This window comes from Nilaparvata lugens, chromosome 4 (genome assembly GCF_014356525.2).
Source record: "Nilaparvata lugens isolate BPH chromosome 4, ASM1435652v1, whole genome shotgun sequence".
Classification (NCBI taxonomy): domain Eukaryota; kingdom Metazoa; phylum Arthropoda; class Insecta; order Hemiptera; family Delphacidae; genus Nilaparvata; species Nilaparvata lugens.
In genome coordinates, this window is record NC_052507.1 from 12,498,553 (window position 1) to 12,520,120 (window position 21,568).

Below are 21,568 nucleotides of genomic sequence, written 5' to 3' on the forward strand. Positions count from 1 at the left end.
AGGATAGTACCACCGGCTTTGTCGAATGATAGACAAGGATAGCAAAACCAAAGTTGATCAAATACTGTCATTATAACGTGGACCTCACTATAGTAAAATTATCTGATTATAGCCTAGTCAAAAATCTATTACACGAAGAAGTAATCTGCAAATGACCAACAAAAGGTCGAAACGTTGCCACTGCTAAAAAGTAAGTGTTTCCACATCATAAGTGTTTTCAATTTAAAGTTTGAATTTATTGCTGGTTGAAGAGGAAATGAAGTCACAACAGAATAATCTATTATATTTATTTACTAGCCGTCAGGCTCGCTTCGCTCGCCATATCCGTCTAGCAAGGGGGCTCCGCCCCCTGGACCCCCGACTGGATCGTCCGAGAGAGAGATCAGCCGGCTCGCTTCGCTCGCCTGCATTCTTGATTTGAGCATTTTTATCATATGTTAGGACGATCCAGTCGGGGATCCAGACTAAACGTCTGGCTAAACGGGTATGGCGAGCGAAGCGAGCCGGACGGCTAGTAATATAATATTCCCAGGGATAGCTCTGATTGAAGTAGTAGTGCCCAATCAATTTTTCCGCGATAAATGCATTTTAATCTTCAACTTTGTGCCAACCTAACAAAATTATCAATTTAGTTACCAGTTAACAACTGTTTCGAAGAGGTACTCTCTCTAGATTATAGTTCTATATTAACATATGGTATGGACATTTTTCAATTATAATTAAGAGAATAAGAAGAATATACTTGCTAAAAGACGAACTTTAAACCCTTAAAACCACCCTTAGAGTTAAAATATTGCCAAAAGATTTCTTAGTGCGCCTCTAAAGGGCCAACTGAACATACCTACCAAATTTGAACGTTTTTGGTCCGGTAGATTTTTAGCTCTGCGAGTGAGTGAGTGAGTGAGTGAGTGAGTCAGTCAGTCAGTCAGTGAGTGCCATTTCGCTTTTATATATATAGATTCATTTGTTGATATAATCACAAATCATATGAATATGATTGTGAAAGGGATATATGAAGGGGAATAATTTTTAGTTCTGGGAGTGAGTGAGTGAGTGAGTGAGTGAGTGAGTCAGTCAGTCAGTCAGTGAGTGCCATTTCGCTTTTATATATATAGATTCATTTGTTGATATAATCACAAATCATATGAATATGATTGTGAAAGGGATATATGAAGGGGAATATGATTGTGAACAGGCATAGCCCAAAACTATTCTGTTCCCAAATTTTGATAAATAATAACATGTCCGAAAAAAGGTTTTGCTCTTACTGTGGAAAGTTCAAGTTTAATTTCTGTCCAAAAATATATGAGCTGGAAATTTTGAATTTAGAATGATTAAAACACCAAATTATAGAATTTGTTTTTATATAAAACAAAACTATTATTTACCGTTCATCAATCCTCCTTTTTTCATTCGATTTTCTAATGTTAATGTACCATAGTTTGTTTTATGGTAACAAAATGAAGGCAAAAAATGACTTCATTACATTTACATTAGGAGGAGCATTACTGCTGAACAATTGAAAATGTAGTGTATATTAGAAAGTACAGAGTCGTAATTTAAGTAGCTTCACATCTTTCCCATGAAAGTTCAATTCAATCATTAGTGTGTGAAAATAGATTGTTCAAGTAATAAAAACTAATATATATGTAAGTTGGCGAAATTTCGTTCATATACGACTCTGTTACATTGTTATTAGAGATAGCAGTTTGCAGTATTTACAAATGAAAATAATCATTAAAATACAATAGTATGTATTGGGATTGGTTGTATTAGTGAGAAAAAAAATAGAGAATAATCACAGTTGCAGGAGAAATCTTGAGGTACCACTTTTTATTTATTCAATCATTTAGAATTACACAACTTTTAGAAAAATAGCACAGCCTCATGCCCAAAACGGTTCCAATTCTAATTCATACAACAGTCAAAATGTGATACAGTATCTTTAACTCTTTAATGATACAGTATCACATTCAAATTCTCAAAGTACTGTACTGTACAGTGGAGTCTGTGATACAAGACTTCATTAAAACACTTATTGACATGGGCTACTTTTAAATTAATAAAACGAAATAAAATCTTATAGCACCCTTTATTTTAAAAAAAAAACTTTAAAATAGTTGAACAACTAGTAAAATAACTTTATTTTATAACCTGACGATGGTGTAATATCACCGAAACTAGTTGATCAACTATTTTAAAGTTTTTTTTTTAAAATAAAGGGTGCTATAAGATTTTATTTTGTTTTATTGAGACTTAATTATTTTATTTTTCATAAAATTGACAAGATGAAAAACAAGAGCTGATAAGTCAGTTCTCTGTTTCGTACTTCCCCTGTTGCTACTAGACTGAGTCCAAATAAACCCTGAAATTCGGATTCTTAAGAATCAGAATACATGCGTACAGTATATAAGTACAGTCATACGCGCTACGAATACGCTCCGAACATGAACAAAAATTATCTTTCTACTAGTAGTTCTGTGAACAGTAGACCTCACGCAGTATTCTCATCCGCAAGTACCTGATTGTAACTATAGACCGTATGGAAATACAGCAATAGACTGGCTTCTCCACACATCTGTGTAATCACTTGTTAGCTGATATATGATGAATAATATTCTATAGTCTGATTTTTACTCCAATATTGGCGTATGGAGGAGGCTCTTTTTTTTATATTATCCTTGAAATGCAAAATTTCAAAAAACCTTGTATATACGTAGACGCGCAATTAAAAAAGGAACATACCTGTCAAATTTAATGAAAATCTATTACCGCGTTTCGCCGTAAATGCGCAGCATAAAAACATATAAATATTCAAACATTTAAACTTTAAGAGAAATGCCAAACAGTCGACTTGAATCTTAGACCTCACTTCGCTCGGTCAAAAAGTTAGGCCCGGTTGCACAAAAACCGGTTAAATTTTAACCGTGATTAATTTCACGAGAACCAATCGGAGAAGGCCTTTTTGGTTTTTGATAAGACGGCTTCTATGATTTTTGTTCTCGTGGAATTAATCACGGTTAAAATTTAACCGGGTTTTGTGCAACCGGCACCTATTGTGATAGCAGATGGGTACTAAACTAATGTGATATTACAAAAATATAGTCAGTCATGTAACCACTATCAAGTCTATAATAATAGAGAATTTATAGAAGAAGGACAGTTCGAGATGAACTTTATTCCGAAGTGAAAAGTGTAAATTTAAAGTATTGTGCTGACTATAACCTTAGTGTCCGGTATTCCCATTAGGGAACTTTGGACTATATACGGCGAGGTGGAACTACCCTTGGGTCTCCCCACCAGTCACAGCCATACGCTATTAATAATAATAATAGTTCGAGATTTAACACGGAAAATTTCACCCAATTGAGTTTTGTTAGTCTGAAGTGTTGTAACACAGTTTCAAAAATCGAAATTATTAACCATTAATTATGTTTTCGACCCACTTGGATGTAATGAGCTGGTTTTCGTGCGTCATATGGAGGCCGAAAGTGATTGTTTTCTGACCAGGCCGGTAAAAGTTTTACGGCCCTAGGGCTGTAAAAAAACCTTGAAGTCAGCTGATTCTGATTTGATGTGAACGTGTTTACAAAATGGTTCATGAAACGGAATCAGTTTATGCTTCTAGAATTGAATAAGTATTCTGCAATAAGATACTATCATTTTATTTGGATGAATAAAATACATATACTATATATTATAAACTATTCAAATTCGATTTTCAGAGTAGGATAGAACTTCTAATCTAAACTTCCGAAGTCAACGACAACAAGCATTGTTGACGTTGACATTCAGATTGGCCAAATTTCAATTGTGCTAAAACACCTGATCAAAAAACTTTTCATTATTTGTGTTTATTATTCAAGAATCGAAACATTTATAATAATATCATTTTTTTGTCATTTGGAAGAATAAAAAGTATAAACTCAACCTCTTACATAATTGAACATAATCTTTTAGGTTATTTAGACAAATCCGAATAAAAAAAAATACTTGGGCAATTTCCTGATATTCAGATTACCTCATATTTGCTAGAGCTATGACCTTCCTGTTTTGCTTTGGGAAGTGCCTAATAAACAATTATTCTCATATTTATATTGTTTATTTTTCTGTGTGGCGAGAAATAACGTTCTCACCATGGCCAAAAATATTTTTCCGGCTCTCAATCTTTTCTAGTCCTTGGCCTACGGCCTCGGACTTGAAAACCGATTTCGAGCCGGAAAAGTCTCATTTTCGGCCCTAGGTGCGAAATATACTATTTCGAGCTGAAAATCAGTAGTAGGCTATTGGTTTGGAAAGCTGAAAGATGTCGATGATAATGTTGCAGGTAAACAATAATAACAAGAAGGAAATAATAACAATAATAACAAGATAATAACAATAATAAACAAATAATAACAATAATAACAAGAAGGAAATAATAAAGAGGAAATGAACATAAAAGTAGATTGGAAAGAAAATTGAAAAGCAAACGGAAAACATGAAGAGTATTTCAACACAATAATCCATAAGAAAAAGACTGGAGCTTGAACTACAATATACTTGGTATCTTCTTCTCTTCTTAACTTCTTCTTTTCCTTCTGCATAATCATCATCATCATCATCATCATCATCATCATCATCATCATCATCATCTTCTTCTTCTTCTTCTTCTTTTTCTTCTTCTTCTTCTCCTTCTTCTTCTTCTTCTTCTTCTTCTTCTTCTTCTTCTTCTTCTTCTTCTTCTTCTTCTTCTTCTTCTTCTTCTTTCTTCTTCTTCTTCTTCTTATTCCTGTTCCTCCTTAGCCTCCTCCTCACATCCATGACTCAACAGGATAATTCCTAAGAAATATAAATAAACGAAGATGAATGCAGCAGTAATCAGTTGACATTTTACCGGTCTAAAGAATTCGAATAAATTGTGGCCAGACCACAGCGATGAGAGGCCATCCATCTGTCAAGTATTTCTTGTCTCCTCCCTCCTCCTCCACCTTCTCGTAATCCTCCTCCTCCTCCTCAGACTCTTTTCCTTTTCTTCTTCATCGTTCGACCGTCCAGGTAGTTCTTTGTCATCCTTCATTCCGCTTTTTAATAAAGAGAGTTAAGCGTCTCAAAGTTGCTGTCATCAGAATTTGTTTCCATTCTATCTCTTACCTCCTCCACCTTCTCTTTTTTCTTCTTCTCTTGATTCTTCTCCTCCTTCCCCTTCAGCACCTCCAACCCTCCTTCACTTTGGTATTAAGTTAGTGGGGAGGATATTTTTAATATTCTTTCCGAAGAATGGATATTGATATGTCCAAAGCTCCGCCAATTTATGTAGATGCATTACAATATAATTATTATCTATAGTTATTATATTACAAATTGCTTTTTCACATCATATACAGTTCAATAATTATTTTCTTAGTCTATATTATGTAAATTAAATCTTTAATTTAATATTTAATTTTGCTGTATTGTGAGCTATTGTATATAAGTGTATAAGCCAGTATATATTGTAATCTACATAAATAAAGTACTCAATCAATCAATCAATCAATCATTCTCTTCCTTATTCATAAACTCGTACTGTTACTCTTTCTATCTTTAATCATTTTGCGTATTCTCCTCATCACTCATTCTATTTCTCCCCTTAATTCTTCTCCTATATTTCTCACTGCATCATTCACTTCTTTCTTCTCCTTCTAAATGGCCATTTACCGCTACCATCTCCCTTCCTCTTAATATTGTACTTTCTCTTTTTTACTTTATACTCAGGGGCGAGGCGTGACTTTTTGGCTCAGTCATCTCCAGGAACAATTCAGTTGAAAGTTTGAATGAAAGCTGCACCCCCCTCCCCTACTTTAAAGATAATGTTCCATTTTGGACGATTACTTATCGAAAAAGATGACATCTAGTACAAGTATAAGATAAGCTTACTATTAAAAACCCTATAGTTGAAAACTATAGAATTTGGCTAGATCTCAAGCTCGGAAACTGGCCCTCAAATTGATTAAAAAAATGAAATTCTTCATTCTATATTGATTCATACAAGTACACCATCAAAAATGACAGGGAGAGAAAAAATAAGGTAACCTTGTGCTATTCCTCTCCCAAATTTAGAAAAGGTTACACATAGTCCGAAATAGGTTTATTCTTTAGTTGTTCACTTCACTAAATTTTCAGTTCTTAATTATTTTCACAAAGTAGATTTTTAAATTTTTATGCTTCAAAACCAAACATAGAAGAAATAAAAATTATTATTATCAATAACAAATTGCAAACAAAATAATTAACGTATGGTTTGCAACACTGGCGCGGATCAGTGGAATCGCAGAAAATAGCGATGTCTTTGACTGTTTACTCCACCATCGTTCATTTTGAGAGGGGGAGTGATGATGCAGAAGAGTGGTGGTAACCAATGCTGAATAGCATTACTGGAATCGCATATTTTTGAGAACGGATGGAACTGATGCTACTTAAGTCGAGCTTGGCGCGCTCGCTAAAAAATGTTTATCTTTTGGTTTCTTCACCTTTTTTTGTATTTATTTTAAATATTTTCAATTTAATTATATAAACATTACATATCAATTTCTGTCCAGTCATCAGCGAATCCAGAGATGACCGGACGCCTCGCCTCTGTTTATACTAGATTCTCAACCCCACACTTTCTTCCTCTAAGTTTTCTTTCCTCAGTTTTTCTGGGTTTCCAGTGCTCATGCACCTCTACATCTCCAATCTGCCGTTTCCTCAGCTCTCTCTATCTCACTTATCTTCGTAATAAACTAAAAGTATTATTCGACTTTCCTTCTATTTTCCTCCACACCCGTTATCCGTTATCCGTCCTCCATCTCCTTCATTATTTTCATTTGTTCTTCCCATTCTCTGTTTGCATGTAATTTCTTCTTTTTACCATCCCCTTTTCTCCGTACCTCAAGTTACCATCTCCCCTTTTTCTGATTCTTCTTCTTCCTCTTTTCCTTCTTCTTCTTCTCCTCCTTCACCTCCTTCTTCTTCTTCTTCCTCCTCCTTCACCTCCTTCTTCTTCTTCTTCTTCTTTTTATTCTTCTTCTTGTTCTTCTTCTCTTCTTCTTCTTCTTCTTCTTCTTCTTCTTCTTCTTCTTCTTCTTCTCCATTTCTTCTTCTTCTTCCTCTTCTTCTCTTTGTTCTTCTCCCTCTTATTCTTCTTCTACTATTTTTTCTTCCTCCCGTTACATCACATTATCATTTATACTCCATCTCCCTCAATCACCGACCATTTTTCTCTCTAATCACTCTCTCTCTCTCTCTCTCTCTCTCTCTCTCTCTCTCTCTCTCTCTCTCTCTCTCTCTCTCTCTCTCTCTCTATCTCTCTCTGCTGGCTCTGTTATGTTGTCGTCGTGTAGACTGGTCGGTCGGAAAAATGTGGAAGCCGGCAGATGATTATCGAGATAATAACTCCAAGGAATTATTTATTCAACCGGTTTCCAACTTTTAACAGTGTATTCAAGCTGTTGACTGCGACTGGGTCGTGCGAGCATCACCGACGACGATCAGAAGAAGAAAAAGAAGAAGGAGAAGGAGAGGAGGAGGAGGAAGAATGAGGAGAAGATGGAAATTATGATAGAGAGAACAGAGATCGAATCAGAAAGTCAGTCTCTCTGGACTGTCAGAAGGCCAGTGAGTTGATTTTGAATTCATTATCGGATGAAATGCATAAATTCTAAGATTATCTGATGCTTCACAAGTTCAGATCAACAGGGAGGTGAAGAAAATGAAGAGCAAGAAGAAGAAGAAGAAAAAGAAATGAAGAAGAAGATGATGATGAAGAGGAAGGAGGAGAAGAATAAGAGGACGAAGAAGAAACCGAAGGGAACAAAGCAGATGTTCAATACTAACTGCTGGGAAAAGAAAAAAAGGTTGTTTTTGAATTTCTGACTGGGAATCAGATTTTCTCTCAAACCAACGAGATGATGCTTTCGTTGTTTTCTCCAGAAATGTTGAAATGACAAAGTGCTCGAAGTATCGAACATCTATTAAAAATATAAAAAATCTGGTGTGGCGCACTCACATAACTTTCCTTGCCGTTATGAAAATTGATCACCTGACGCTAGTGTTCCCGCGCATCTCAAATCTATACTTACAAAGATCTGAGCCAGCTGGTGACAGGACAATAACGCTGGATACACATGAGGTCTGCTATCTCTTCATAGTGAATGATTTAATAGAATGAACCGTTTGCAATTGTATATTCACATTTTCTCGAATTTCAAGCTTATTTTCAATTTTTGTTGAAAATGTTACTGAACATTAATTGTAGAGATTTTCATGCTCAATCTTTTCCACTTGGATTTGTTTGTTTAAATTGTATCTGAAGCCTGATAATTGGGAATCTAAAATCAAACTTTGCATAGATTGGGTGGAGCTCCTGAAATTTTTACAGATATATGACTTGTGACAGTTGATAGAGCTTATCAATGACTTTTCTAGGTATGAATTTGATCAAAATCGTTGGAGCCGTTTTCGAGAAAATCGCGAAAAACCCTGTTTTTGACAACATTTTCGCCATTTCAGCCCCCATGTTGAATCACAATTGATCGAAATTGTTCGTGTCGGATCCTGATAGTGTTAGGACCTTAAGTTCCAAATTTCAAGTCATTCCGTTAATTGGGAGATGAGATATCGTGTACACAGACGCACATACACTCATACACACACACACACACACACACACACACACAGACCAATACCGAAAAACCACGTTTTTCGGTTCAGGGGACCTCGAAACGTATAGAAATTTACAAATTTGGGGACCTTAATTTTTTTCGGAAAGCAATACTTTCCTTACCTATGGTAATAGGGCAAGGTAAGTAAAATGAACTGAAACTGAAAAGTACAGTCAGTCATTTATTGTACAGTAGAACCATATGAAAATAGAATTCTTGAATAGTTACATTTTCCTTGGTAGAATTGAAGTCTACAAAATTTGAAATAAAAATGTTCGAGTTCACGCAAAAAATGCTTGTTCTCTCAGTTGATTAGGAGTTAATATTATTAATTCTATTTTAAAAAATTCCTTCAAGAATTCAATAAGTATTCGTCGAGAAAGATTGTTCTTCAAAAATTTCTTCTCCATCACTAACTATCCCATAAATATCACTTAACTATCTTTGAATTCTTGAGTCTGAATGCACGTACGAGAATAATCAACAGTAATCACTGTGAATTACCCTTAATCGTACCTCTGTCATTACTTTAAATAATCGAGATTCTTCTAACGTAGTTCCATGCATTGCAGTCATAATGCATTAAATGTTTTTTTAGAGTATACAGTCTGTAGACAATATTACTACAATCATTTTTCAAGATTCTTCAACGTAATTCCATGCACAGCAGTCGAAATGCATTTAATGTTCTTTGGAGTAGACAGTCTGTAAACAATTACATGAATATTCTTCAAATTAGGTGAATTGGCCTGTTGAGTGTTGAGTTGAGTTAGATTCAAGATTTAGAGTTAGATTTACTTACATTTAGATACAGATTTAGATTATTAGGTTACATTTTAGTTTCGAGATTGTTGGAGATTGACATCGGATTTCAGTTGTATTTTTATTTCTTGATTGTGTTGACTATAATATTGTCAATGTTACATTCCCGTAACCGATTCCAGTACAGAACATGAAACAAAAAGACTTTCATTACGACATTTTATTCTTTGTGGAGAATGAACCCTATCTTTAGCCATACGACGAACGGTCGCCATGACTATATTTGGAGTACTTGGGCGTGTCTAGTCTTATCCAATAGCAGTAGAGCTCAGCCTCCATTGGTCAACAGCTAACGGCCAATCGTAGGGCTTCCTTCCTCCATACTATGTATTCTGCTGCTCAATGTTGAGGTGCGTACAGATTTACGCGCCGCGAACATGAGCTATTCATTTTTAATCAGCTGATGCCAAGCTTTTTATATCTGTATCTTACCTTTTCTGTAAAAATACAGATATAGTCAGCTGATTAAAAGTGAATTGCTCATGTTCGCGGCGCGTATATCTGTACGCACCTTAAAGCCTTCAGTTTACTAGAGATTGATGAAGGTGTAACAACAGAAACTAGTATCTTAAATTGCTCTAATAAATTGATGATTTCGGTAATATCAAGTCTTTTCATTCAATATGGATGAATCTGTCACAAAATCACTTTCGCAAGAACACCAAAAGATAAAGAATTGAGAAGTTGGAATAATATTAATTGGGTTAATTCTACTGGTGAAACTTCATGTCTCTATTGAATCTTAAAACTAAACTTATCTTTTGTCAAACAAATCTTTAAAGAGTATTATTCAAGGCTGTGCAAAGGCTAAAAATAAACTTTTCCTCCACCTACTGTCTAAAGTACTTACTTTACTCCCTGAAACCTAATACTAAAGTGTCACTTTTTCGCTCTCGGTAGTAAAAAACAGAAAAACTCCCTAGGGAGTAAAAGTGACTCTATTTAAATGACATGGGGAGCATCTCTATTTTGAAACTTACATTGTAATAGGTTAGAAGGTCTAGGCTCAGATAAGAAAGCATAATAGAGGTGTCTGTCATTGAGTCAACTGAATTCAATACCACAACCAGAAATTTGATCAACTCATGAAATATATGTTTGTATGATATTATATTCTTAATATTAGTAGACGATAAAAATTTATACAATTTTTAAAATATTTTATTCTATTCAAAATACCAGCCAACAAATATTTTTGATCTGCATTATGCAATTCAAATCTGAACCGCGTGATCTGGAGTCAGCCATTTTTGGTAGCCCAGCTGATATAATTGTTACACTTGGCCGATAGATAGCGCAATCAGCAGTGCGTATCAGACGACCGGTTTTTACTTAGGTTTTAGATTTTTAGGTTATGTTGTTAGGAAACATTGTCACCAATACATAAGTTATTAGAATGATTTAATTTGCAGTTTCTATAAAAAAATGTAGATGGAGGAAAAATGTTGTGTACATCACGAGCGAAAAATACTTTTTCTCCCTCAGGAAAATTGCTGCCCTTGGCTTCGCCTCTGGCTTCAAACTTTTTCCCACAGGGAGAAAAAGTCGTACTTTTCACTCTAGATATACAAATAACTATTTTACTCCTGATATTTTTCAAAGTTTTTTTATTTGTATATCATCAAGCTATCAAAATGAAAATGTTTTCTCAGGTAAACATTTTTTTCTGATCATTACTTTTTGAGATATAAGCGCCTAAAGTTTAGATTTTTGGGAGTCCATGGCACAGAATAGATACAGAATGGAAACTTGTAATCAAACGCCTATCTTGCCAATGCTTTTTACATGACCCCGATACTAAACACGTCACGTGACCTTGGGAAGTTCCAATCCTGGTCTTCTGATTGGCTCGTGGCAGTGAATGAGATCAATTGATCCGGATCATTAAAGTGATCCGAACCTACCATCAATACTATTACAATGCGGCGCTTCCTAACAAGATTAGGATTAGGCGGATTTTGGCGTCAGGGTATAGCCAAGTTTCCGTACTGTATGTATACTGTGTCCATGGTATATCTACTTACGCTATTGTTTCTCTAAGATTTTATACTCGTATATTAACACAGATTCAAGCTGAATCAAGAGATTTAGCACAGAGTTTTTATAAATAATAGTCTATGATATTAGCTATAATGAAATTATAGTGGGTTATTGGAAAGTTGAGTAGTAATACATATCTTTTTGAAGATATTTTTCCTTTTTCACTGCTAGAATGGGATTTCACCATCGTTCATGATGATTCTTGGCCCCTCTTTTCATGGTGCTACACTCTCTACACCGTAGCACGCAACATTATTCAAACAACACGAAATTGGGGTAAAAACTTCATTAATTCATTTACAAATTAGACAAGAATTCCACCTCAGGCATCACTTATTATTACTTCTTTCTTTTTGTCCACTGTTCTTCGTTTTGTTGTAATTTTTCCAATATTTTCATGCTGGTTTTCTCCTATTCTGTCTCTGTCTCATTCTTCTTTTCTTGTTAATATTTATACGTTGATCTTTATGGCATCATTTCCTCTCTTTTACATTCTTCACTTGCTAATTTTATTCTCCTCCAAGTTTTCTCCATCTTCTTCTTCTTCTTCTTCTTCTTTTTCTTTTCTCCTTCTCTTCCTCCTTCTCCTTCCCCCTCTCCTTCTTATCCTTCTCCTCCTTTTTCTTCCTCTTCTTTTTCTTCTTCGTCTTCTTCTTTTTCTTTTCTCCATCTTTTCCTCCTTCTCCTTCCCCCTCTCCTTCTCCTCCTTCACCTCCTTTTTCTTCTTCTTCTTCTTCTTCTTCTTCTTCTTCTTCTTCTTCTTCTTCTTCTCCTCCTTGTCCTTCTCCTCCTTTTTCTTCTTCTCCTCCTTGTCCTTCTCCTCCTTTTTCTTCTTCTCCTCCTTGTCCTTCTCCTCCTTTTTCTTCTTCTTCTTCTTCTTCATCATCTTATTCTTCTTCTTCTTCTTCTTCTTCTTCTTCATCATCTTCTTCTTCTTCTTCTTCTCCTTTCTCTTCTTATTCTTCTTCTTCTTCCTCTTCTCCTTTTTCTTCTTCTCCTTCTTCTTCTTCATCATCATCTTCTTCTTCTTCTTCTTCTTCTTCTTCTTCTTCTTCTTCTTCTTCTTCTTCTTCTTCTTCTTCTTCATCCTCTCCTTCTACTCTTTCTTCTTCTTCCCGTGATAATTATCAGTGGACTCAGATTACCTGTAACAGTGTAGCCAACACTGCAACCACCCAGGAGCTGAGAAACGCCTATAAAACAAGCATTATTATTATGTACCTAACATTCGTTTCGAAAAACAGTGGGGAACGCGTTTACAAATGGACCATAATACTCTCTTTTTATGTTTCTATCCTCTTTAAACACGCACAGCACTGACTTTATCTGTTGAATTCATAGTTTTTATATCTATTCTAGCTTAAATTCCAAGTCTAGTTGAGAAGAATAGCTGGAATTGTATTAATTCCCAAATTTATAATTAAAATCCTAAATTAATTGAAATTCCAAAATGAATTAATTTCGGAATTCCTAAATTAATTATTAAAATCCTAAATTAATTGAAATTCAAAATTCTATTAATTTTGGAATTCATAAATTTATAATTAAAATCCTAAATTAATTGAAATTCCAAAATGAGTTAATTTCGGAATTCCTAAATTAATTATTAAAATCCTAAATTAATTGAAATTCAAAATTCTATTAATTTTGGAATTCATAAATTTATAATTAAAATCCTAAATTAATTGAATTTTAGAAATAATACAAATAGTAGGTAGTCGAATTAATATGAACAAGAGAGTAGTGATAGTCAATTGAAATACTAATTTCACATTAAGACATCTCTTGTTGAGGGATTTAGTGGATAATTGGATTCGAAACGAGGTTGATGATTGACATTTTGTGTTGTATTCAATTTAAATACATCTTTTTGAAATTTTTCCAATCACTTTTAATCAATTAAACGATAGAAAAATAGAAACTACAAAAGACTCTTACTCCTCTTTAGTAAAGCGTATATCCTCATTGATCATAACCATCAACATTATTACGAACACACAACTTCTGTTTTTGTATTTTTCATTGAATTCTGCATATCTCTTGTATGAATAACAATTTTCCATTCTTAATTGTTCGTCTTATTTATTTATTTATCAGGTTAGCACAAACAAAACAATAATCGGAAAAGAAAAAAAACAGGCAATGTATTGATATTACTTGAATCAATAAATACAAAAGAATTAAAATAAGGAAGAAAATTGTAGCTGTAGAGGCTATTAAGACATCCTACAAAATATTCTAGAAAACAGTTACAACAAGAAAGGAATGAAAAATAGATATTTTTAAAAAAGCAAGTTATGAAAATTCCTTTGCGCTCCTAGAATAGCATAATGGTATCAAGTATTCTAGGTGAAGAGAAGGATTTCAGGGAATGTACTGATGAGTTAATTTGTCCGTTTTTCCTTCAATTATCGAATATCCATTGCTTCTCACAACAATCTGTTCAATTTTTCTAAACACTGCTCTGTTTCTCATTCACCCCTTACCCATCCATCCCTCTCTCTCCTTCCCCATTCTGCATCTTGAGTGAAAGTGTCTGCCCTTTAACACCCCCACACATACCCTTTTAATCGACACCCTCTTCTGGCATCCCTTCAATTTTAATTCACTCAGAACACTTTCGCTTTTCTTTTTTCCTCCCTCCTACTCTCACATGCTCATTCTTTGTCTGTCTCTCTCAATCCCCCCTTTCCTACGTCTTCTTATCTTTCTCTTTTTCGTTGAAGTGCCTGGAAAAGATCGACTTGCACCCTCCGACACGATAATAAAGACGGTGACAGTTGTTGAGAGTTTATTTTCAAACTGGAGTGGAACGGGAAAAATCCGAATTTCTGTTCTCCTTCTCTTCCTCCTCTTCCTTCTCCTCTTCCTCCTCCTCCTCTTTCTTATGCTTCTACTTCTTTTTCTTTTTCCTATTCCTATCTTCTTTTTCTATATTCATCCCCTATTCAAATACATCCCTTTTCACACCCCTTCTAAGTTCTGTTTCCAAGTCGGTCTAAGATGTGTGCTGTTTTAAAGTCACTGAAATCTTGAGTTATTGTCACAGGTGAAGGTTCACAGTTTGGGGATCAAATTTTGAACCTTGAACCACGTTTTGGGGTTGAAGTCTTAGTTTTGTCTACAAGTCTTGTTAGTTTACATTTATGCGGTTGTTTACTGGTTTGGGGTGTGCCTACCCTTTATGCGATATATTTTTTGTTGCTAGACAAAATAAGATAGCTAAAATCATATTAACAGGAAACGAAATTTCTTTTTCCTACACAGATACCCTGAAAAGTGACCATTTGTGCACTGATTGCAGGCTGCAAAGAATCACTTTTCCGCACTAGTGCGCAAAGTGAGTACTTTGCGTACTCCAGATTTGCAGCATGACAACGCAAAATAGTTAGTAGGTTATATGGAGCACCAGTGAGGCAAAATCAAAATGAAGTTGGTAACAGTGAGTGGGCTGCTATAGTGAGCAGAGGTGCAACGAAGCACAACGCGCTAATTATTACATTATATATTATAACCAAGGACAGCGACAGCACAGTGCCACCACAGCACACACCACACAGCTGCCCCCTGCCATTCAAACACTACTACATTATTCAGGCAATTTTACCCATAATTACCCACTTTTCATATTCAATGGTAACTGTAGGAAAAATTTAATGTGAAATACGTGCGCAAAGTTCGTTTGCTGCACTCAAGAAACCATTCCGCCCTCGCCTACGGCTCGGGCGTAAACGTTTCTTTCGATGCAGCAAACTGTCACTTTGCGCACTAGTTGCACAAATAACTATTTCCTACAGTTACGTTGGAAAGTGGCCATTGCTGCACTGATTACAGAACGCAAAGAATCACTTTTCCGCTCTAGTGCGGGAAAAATTTTTCTGCACTCCAGATTTGCAACATGGCAACGCAAAATACTTAGTAGGTTATATGGAGCAACAGTGCAGCAAATTCAAAATGAAGTTGGTAACAGTGACTGGGCTGCTATAGTGAGCAGACGTGCAACCAAGCACAACGCGCTAATTATTACATTATATATTATTACCAAGGACAACGAGGACTTTAGGATTTTAGGATTAAGTTTTTTATCAATAATAAAATTACACAGAAAAACATTTGATGCATTTCAGGCAATTTTACCCATAATTACCCACTTTTCATATTCAATGGTAACTGTAGGAAAAACTTAATGTGAAATACGTGCGCAAAGTTCCTCTGCTGCACTCAAGAAACCATTCCGGTTTCTTTTCATTTCCGGTAAACGTTTCTTTCGGTGCAGCAAACTGTCACTTTGCGCACTAGTTGCACAAATAACTATTCTCAGCTCTCAGGTTTCTAGATTCAATCATGAAATATTGATGATATATTATTAACCGACTGTACAGTATACTATCAAACATTATTTTGGAAAAGTTATTCAATTTACCAAAAAAATAACTCAACTAAAAGTTATTTTTGGTTATTTTTAGTAAATTGAATAACTAACTATCTTAAAAATTGATATCTCCAGAAAATTTTTGTCTTACCAGATCAACAATACCATGAAGAATCGATCCTCAAAATCTCATAGATTTATCTCTTACCAAATTTGAAATGTTCTGTCCCAATTTGAAGGATAAATACGTCCTTGGAAAAACAGCTGGAAATTTTGTCGTCTGTCGATACCGTAATGGAAGAGAGTGAACGAGTGCATGTGTGTGGGATTTCACGAGAAGAAAAAATCAACAAGAGAAACTAATTTTCGTTTATTTATCTTTTTTTTAGAAAACATGTTTACTTCAGAAAGCCCAGAAAAGTAACTAGATGCTGTTAGTGATACATAGTATATTAACAAATATTATAGCAAACATAGTATATCATTCTAAATCGAATTCATAGTATATCTATTTGTAATTGATGATGTGTTTGTTTTTTGAAGTGTGAATAAATTGTTATTTTGATGAGTGATAGTAGCTCAACCTAGATTTTGATTTGGACTGTAGTATGAATTTGAGAAGGGACAGTTTTGAGCATAAGCCTGTTGTGCCTCCTCATATAACTGTAAAAATAATCCTACGACTGAGAAAATGAATAAATAAATATAAACTATAAAATACTGTATTTATCTTTATTCTGTATTATCTTTATATATCTGTATTTATCTTATTTACCAGTACTGTATAAATTACTGTATTTATCTTTTTTTTAGAAAACATGTTTACTTCAGAAAGTCCAGAAAAGTAACTAGATGCTGTTAGTGATACATAGTACATTAACAAATATTATAGCAAACACAGTATATCATTCTAAATCGAATTCATAGTATATCTATTTGTAATTGATGATGTGTTTGTTTTTTGAAGTGTGAATAAATTTTTATTTTGATGAGTAATAGTAGCTTAACCTAGATTTTGATTTGGACTGTAGTATAAATTTGAAAAGGGACAGTTTTGAGCATAAGCCTGTTGTGCCTCCTCATATAACTGTAAAAATAATCCTACGACTGAGAAAATTAATAAATAAATATAAACTATAAATTCAATCTTTCGTTACAAATTTTCTATGCTTTTACACTCCAGAGCAGAGCTCGGTCCCCCAATATTGAGTTGTAAATGAAAAATCTTCACTGTATAGTTTCTAGATATTGGACTGAAAATATCGTTGCCAGATGAACACTTGAAGTATGACGCTACAAAAATGGAACTCAGTTTAGTCTAGTTTCTAGTTTAGATTGGGCAAGGCTGCAACAGCAATTATTATGAAGACTTTGAATTCTGTGGGAAGAGTAGGCCTAATCAATAATAGCCTTATCGTGAGAAACGTTTGCCTGATAAGATAGTCTCCATTATAGTCCTAATTACATTCCCGAAATAGGTTTGACTCCAGTGATAAAGCTTGGAAAATAGATGTCTCCAAAAATATTTTCACAAATTTAGATTGATCGATTCTTATTATTTTGCAAGGATTGCGTAAAAACGCTTCAATTCCATCATCGTAATAATGAACTATATATTCTCTACATTTATCACATTTATTTTTACTACTACATCTCCAATAATAAATTCTATCACAATTGAAAAAAATATTACAACATGTTCCTTGTTCGAATTAAAAAGTAGAGCATCCACGATTTATCACTTTATGTTTGTTGATTATTTAAACTCGATTATTCTATTATAGTCTACTAACGCTCAGTTTACGTCATAAATAGCCTTATCAGCAGAAATACAAGTTTATTGAATAACTGCACGCATAATTTAGTATCAATTATAAAAACTGTTAGGACACTAATGGACTGGAAAATAGAGTAATGGCGGTCGAAAAGTTTCATTGTTATCTATAAAATATGACAATGTTATTACTCACATATAGTGAGTGAAATCACTCTCTTATCGCTCTTTTGTTTTATAGACCAATTAATGTTATGTAAAATCACGTTTTCAAATATGAATCTGTTTCAAGATTATTAATTTACTCTCTAGAGTCTAGTGATTTAGTTGATGATGACATATCAAGTGAAAAACTGTACGGAAAAGTAAAATAATTACTTTCATTTTACAGAGGCATACCCTTGATGCATGGAGTAATCTACGGATAATAAATTACTAATTAATTTACTAATTTAGGATTAGTCTTGAACGGATAATAAATTACTAATTTAGTTTTAGTCTTCAGAATACGCTGTACTGTGTTGCGCACATACGTACCAGTACTGTATTTAACAAATGCGGCTCCACACATTTTTGGCGGGAGAGTCTTCAGGTGTCATGTACTGTACTTTTATTCAGCACTTCAGTTGTTTGAATTTTAACGGGTAACTTGATTTTAATAGACAAATTAACAGTCCTACCAACGACAGTTGCATTGTGTACTGAAACGGCTGAAGAATTTGAAAAGTTGAAGTATTAATTCAAGTATTTCAACCAGGAATCAAACAACATTTTTCAATTTCAATTTAAAATGTTCAATGCATTTTTTATAAATAATTAATTTAATTGATGCTGGAAAACGATTTTTCTCCTACAGAATACTACTACTTTGTATCGAAGACGTAGAGTATTGTTGACATTCAACAATTTTAGGGTTACTTATCTCATATTTAATTTTCCTGTACTACTACTCTTGTAAATGGACATTGTATCCATACTAACGAAAAACGCGGGATTTTCTAGCAATCTATGAAGTATTGATATCTTCAAAAAATCGAAGTTAGGCCGGTTTTTGGTTATTTACAATCTTAACTACAAACCTTGGTAGGTTAACTAAAAATGCACACAATAATTGCTATAACTTGTAGTGTAGTATTAGAGGCTATACATGAAAAAAAAATGTTTAAAAATTTCAATTGAAAAAAATTAAATCTTTTGAGAATCATATTCTACTTGAAACATAGATAATTTTTCTGGAGTCGTCACCGTAATTCAAATAACTTGTAGTGGAGTAATATTATTAATTTGTGGGGTGATGAAAATAATTATTTAAAATCTGAATAAAAAAATAAAAATAAAATATGTTGAGTAGCATATTATAAGCCTACTCAACACATTCGAACACTATTTTTCGAAGTCCTCACCAGCTTTCAAGGTTAAGACTCAAATATAGATAACAGAAAAATGTAACTAAGTTAACGGAAAAAAATTTCCACTTACAATTTCGTGTGTTAATCCATACAAGTCACAACACTACACAAACACAACAATCACATAAACTGCTCACCAACGCGTACGCACGGCAACTGACGTTCACAACTTCACAGCGGCTCTGAGCGCTCAACAGAGAGGGAATCAGGTTGGCCAACTGAACGCCATCATATTTACCTCTCTCTCTTGGTGGTGCATCCACAAGCAACACAACAATGAAACTGCTTCACAGATCACAGTAGTTTAGTAGTAGAAGCCTCAGTGCCAGTTGCACAAAAGCGGGTTAAATTTTAATCATGAGAACCAATCAGAGAAGCCGTCTTTTCAAAAACTGGTTCTCGTGAAATTAATCTCGATTAACATTTGAACGGCTTTCGTGCAACTGGGCCTCACAGTATTCAACTGTTAGTTTGTAGGGTATAATAGTTTGGTGCAATTTGAAATCCTTTAAATAAGAAAAAAATGGTTTACATCATTAGAATAGATTTCTAAACTGGTAATTTGAATTTCAGCTAATTTAATTATACTAGTAGTTCTGCGAACAGTAGACCTCGCGCTCAGTGAGTTACATTGACCTGTTGTTATGTTTTCTAAAAAAATTAATAAATGATTTATCAATTTAAAATGTCTAGAAAAAATCCTAAATAAATATAGAGCTTTCTGTCCTATCGTACCGTGACGTGTCGTCCCGGAATGTGAGTGTGAGCGCTGTTATCAAGTCTGGCTGCAACTGTCTACAACATTGATGGAAAGATACATTTTCAAGATGTTCGATGTTTTTGAACGGGTAGTATTAAAAATATTCAACTGTCTACTAACGTTGATGGATAGATTCATTTTCAAGATGTTCGATGTTTTTGAACGGGTAGTATTATAGTCCACTAGACAGCTGATTTATGATGAATAATTCTATAGTCTGATTTTTACGGTTATATTGGCGTATGAAGAAGGCTCCTTTTTCCTTTTATATTATCCTTGAAATGCATAATTTCCAAAAACTTTGTATATACGTCGACGCGCAATTTAAAAAGTAACATACCTGTCAAATTTCATGAAAATCTATTACCGTGTTTCGCCGTAAATGCGCAACATAAAATCATATAAACATTCAAACATTCAAACATTTAAACATTAAAGAGAAATGCCAAACCGTCGACTTGATTCTTAGACCTCACTTCGCTCGGTCAACAATAAACAGTACCACATAAATGTTCAATTCTTACTGGTTTTTGCACCTCTATGTTGACATTATGAGTCATTGAAAGCCATATAATCCAGTGAAGATATCATGTTTTCATTTAAAAAATATAACTGAAACTAAATGATAGGATTACCATAAAGTAAAGAAATATAATTTCTGTCATCTCTAGTATTACCATAGCCATGATGATTTTCAAGCTTTATTGGATAAAAACCAGAAAAAAATATTACTTTTTATAGACTCTATAAGAGCATCCTCTATTACAGGGACTTCGACTGTTTCCAACCTGTAAATAGAATATAAAACATATGAATCCAAACTGTATAATTACATACAATATTATCTGACAAACCTTACATCAACATACTGAGGTCTGGCTGCACAAGAGCCTGTTGAATTTTTGACCGAGCGAAGTGAGGTCTAAGATTCAAGTCGACGGTTTAGCATTTTCTCTATATTTATATGTTTATATTTATGATCCGCATTTACGGCGAAACGCAGCAATAGATTTTCATGAAATTTGACATAGGCTATGTTCCTTTTTGAATTTCGCTTCGACGAATATATAGGGTTTTTGAAATTTTGCATTTTAAAGATAATACAAAAGGAAAAGGAGTCTCCTTCTAATGCCAATATTACCGTGAAAATCAGACTATAGAATTATTCATCATAAATCAGCTGTCGAGTGGATTATTAATTGCATGCAATAGCGCATGGAATTAATATCTCAATGTAACTTAGTAAAAAATCAGCTGCTGTATGGACTATTGATTGCATGCCTCATTGAATGCAATTTAAATGCAATATCAAAATTAATTGACTATTGATTGCATGCAATAACGCTTGCAAATAATACCTAAAATAGCAGTATTGTCTCTCGACCTTTCTCTGCTTTGAACTCGAGCTGACCTGTTGCCAGTATGTCTTGGAGGAGATTAGCTTTTGATGTTAGCATTTTTGATACACCAACCCCAACAGCCATTAGCCGTTTTCACACCGATATCTCGCCGACACGACATACAGACAGGATTTACTCTGATGGACAGGCTGTGGTTTATAACTGCGCGAGGTCTACTGTTCACAGAACTACTAGTAATCATGATTAATTAAATGACACGAGAACCAAATTGATGCGTTCGCTCCTAAGTCGAGGTAGGTAACAGATAAAAGCTGATGTATGAGCAGGTAAGGACAAAGAATAACTATCTCGATCTGACCCCACTCGC

General features: G+C 34.2%; 1 protein-coding gene across 1 annotated transcript in view; it reads right to left on the reverse strand.

Annotated features, from left to right (window-relative positions):
- Positions 1–19,238, reverse strand: part of LOC111049323 (DE-cadherin) — a 477,993-nt gene extending 458,755 nt beyond the window's left edge. Inside the window, exon 1 of the mRNA XM_039426678.1 lies at positions 19,151–19,238. The gene's annotated coding sequence lies outside the window, so the exon portion shown is untranslated. The remainder of the gene's footprint in view (positions 1–19,150) is intronic.
- Positions 19,239–21,568: the final 2,330 nt, after the last annotated feature.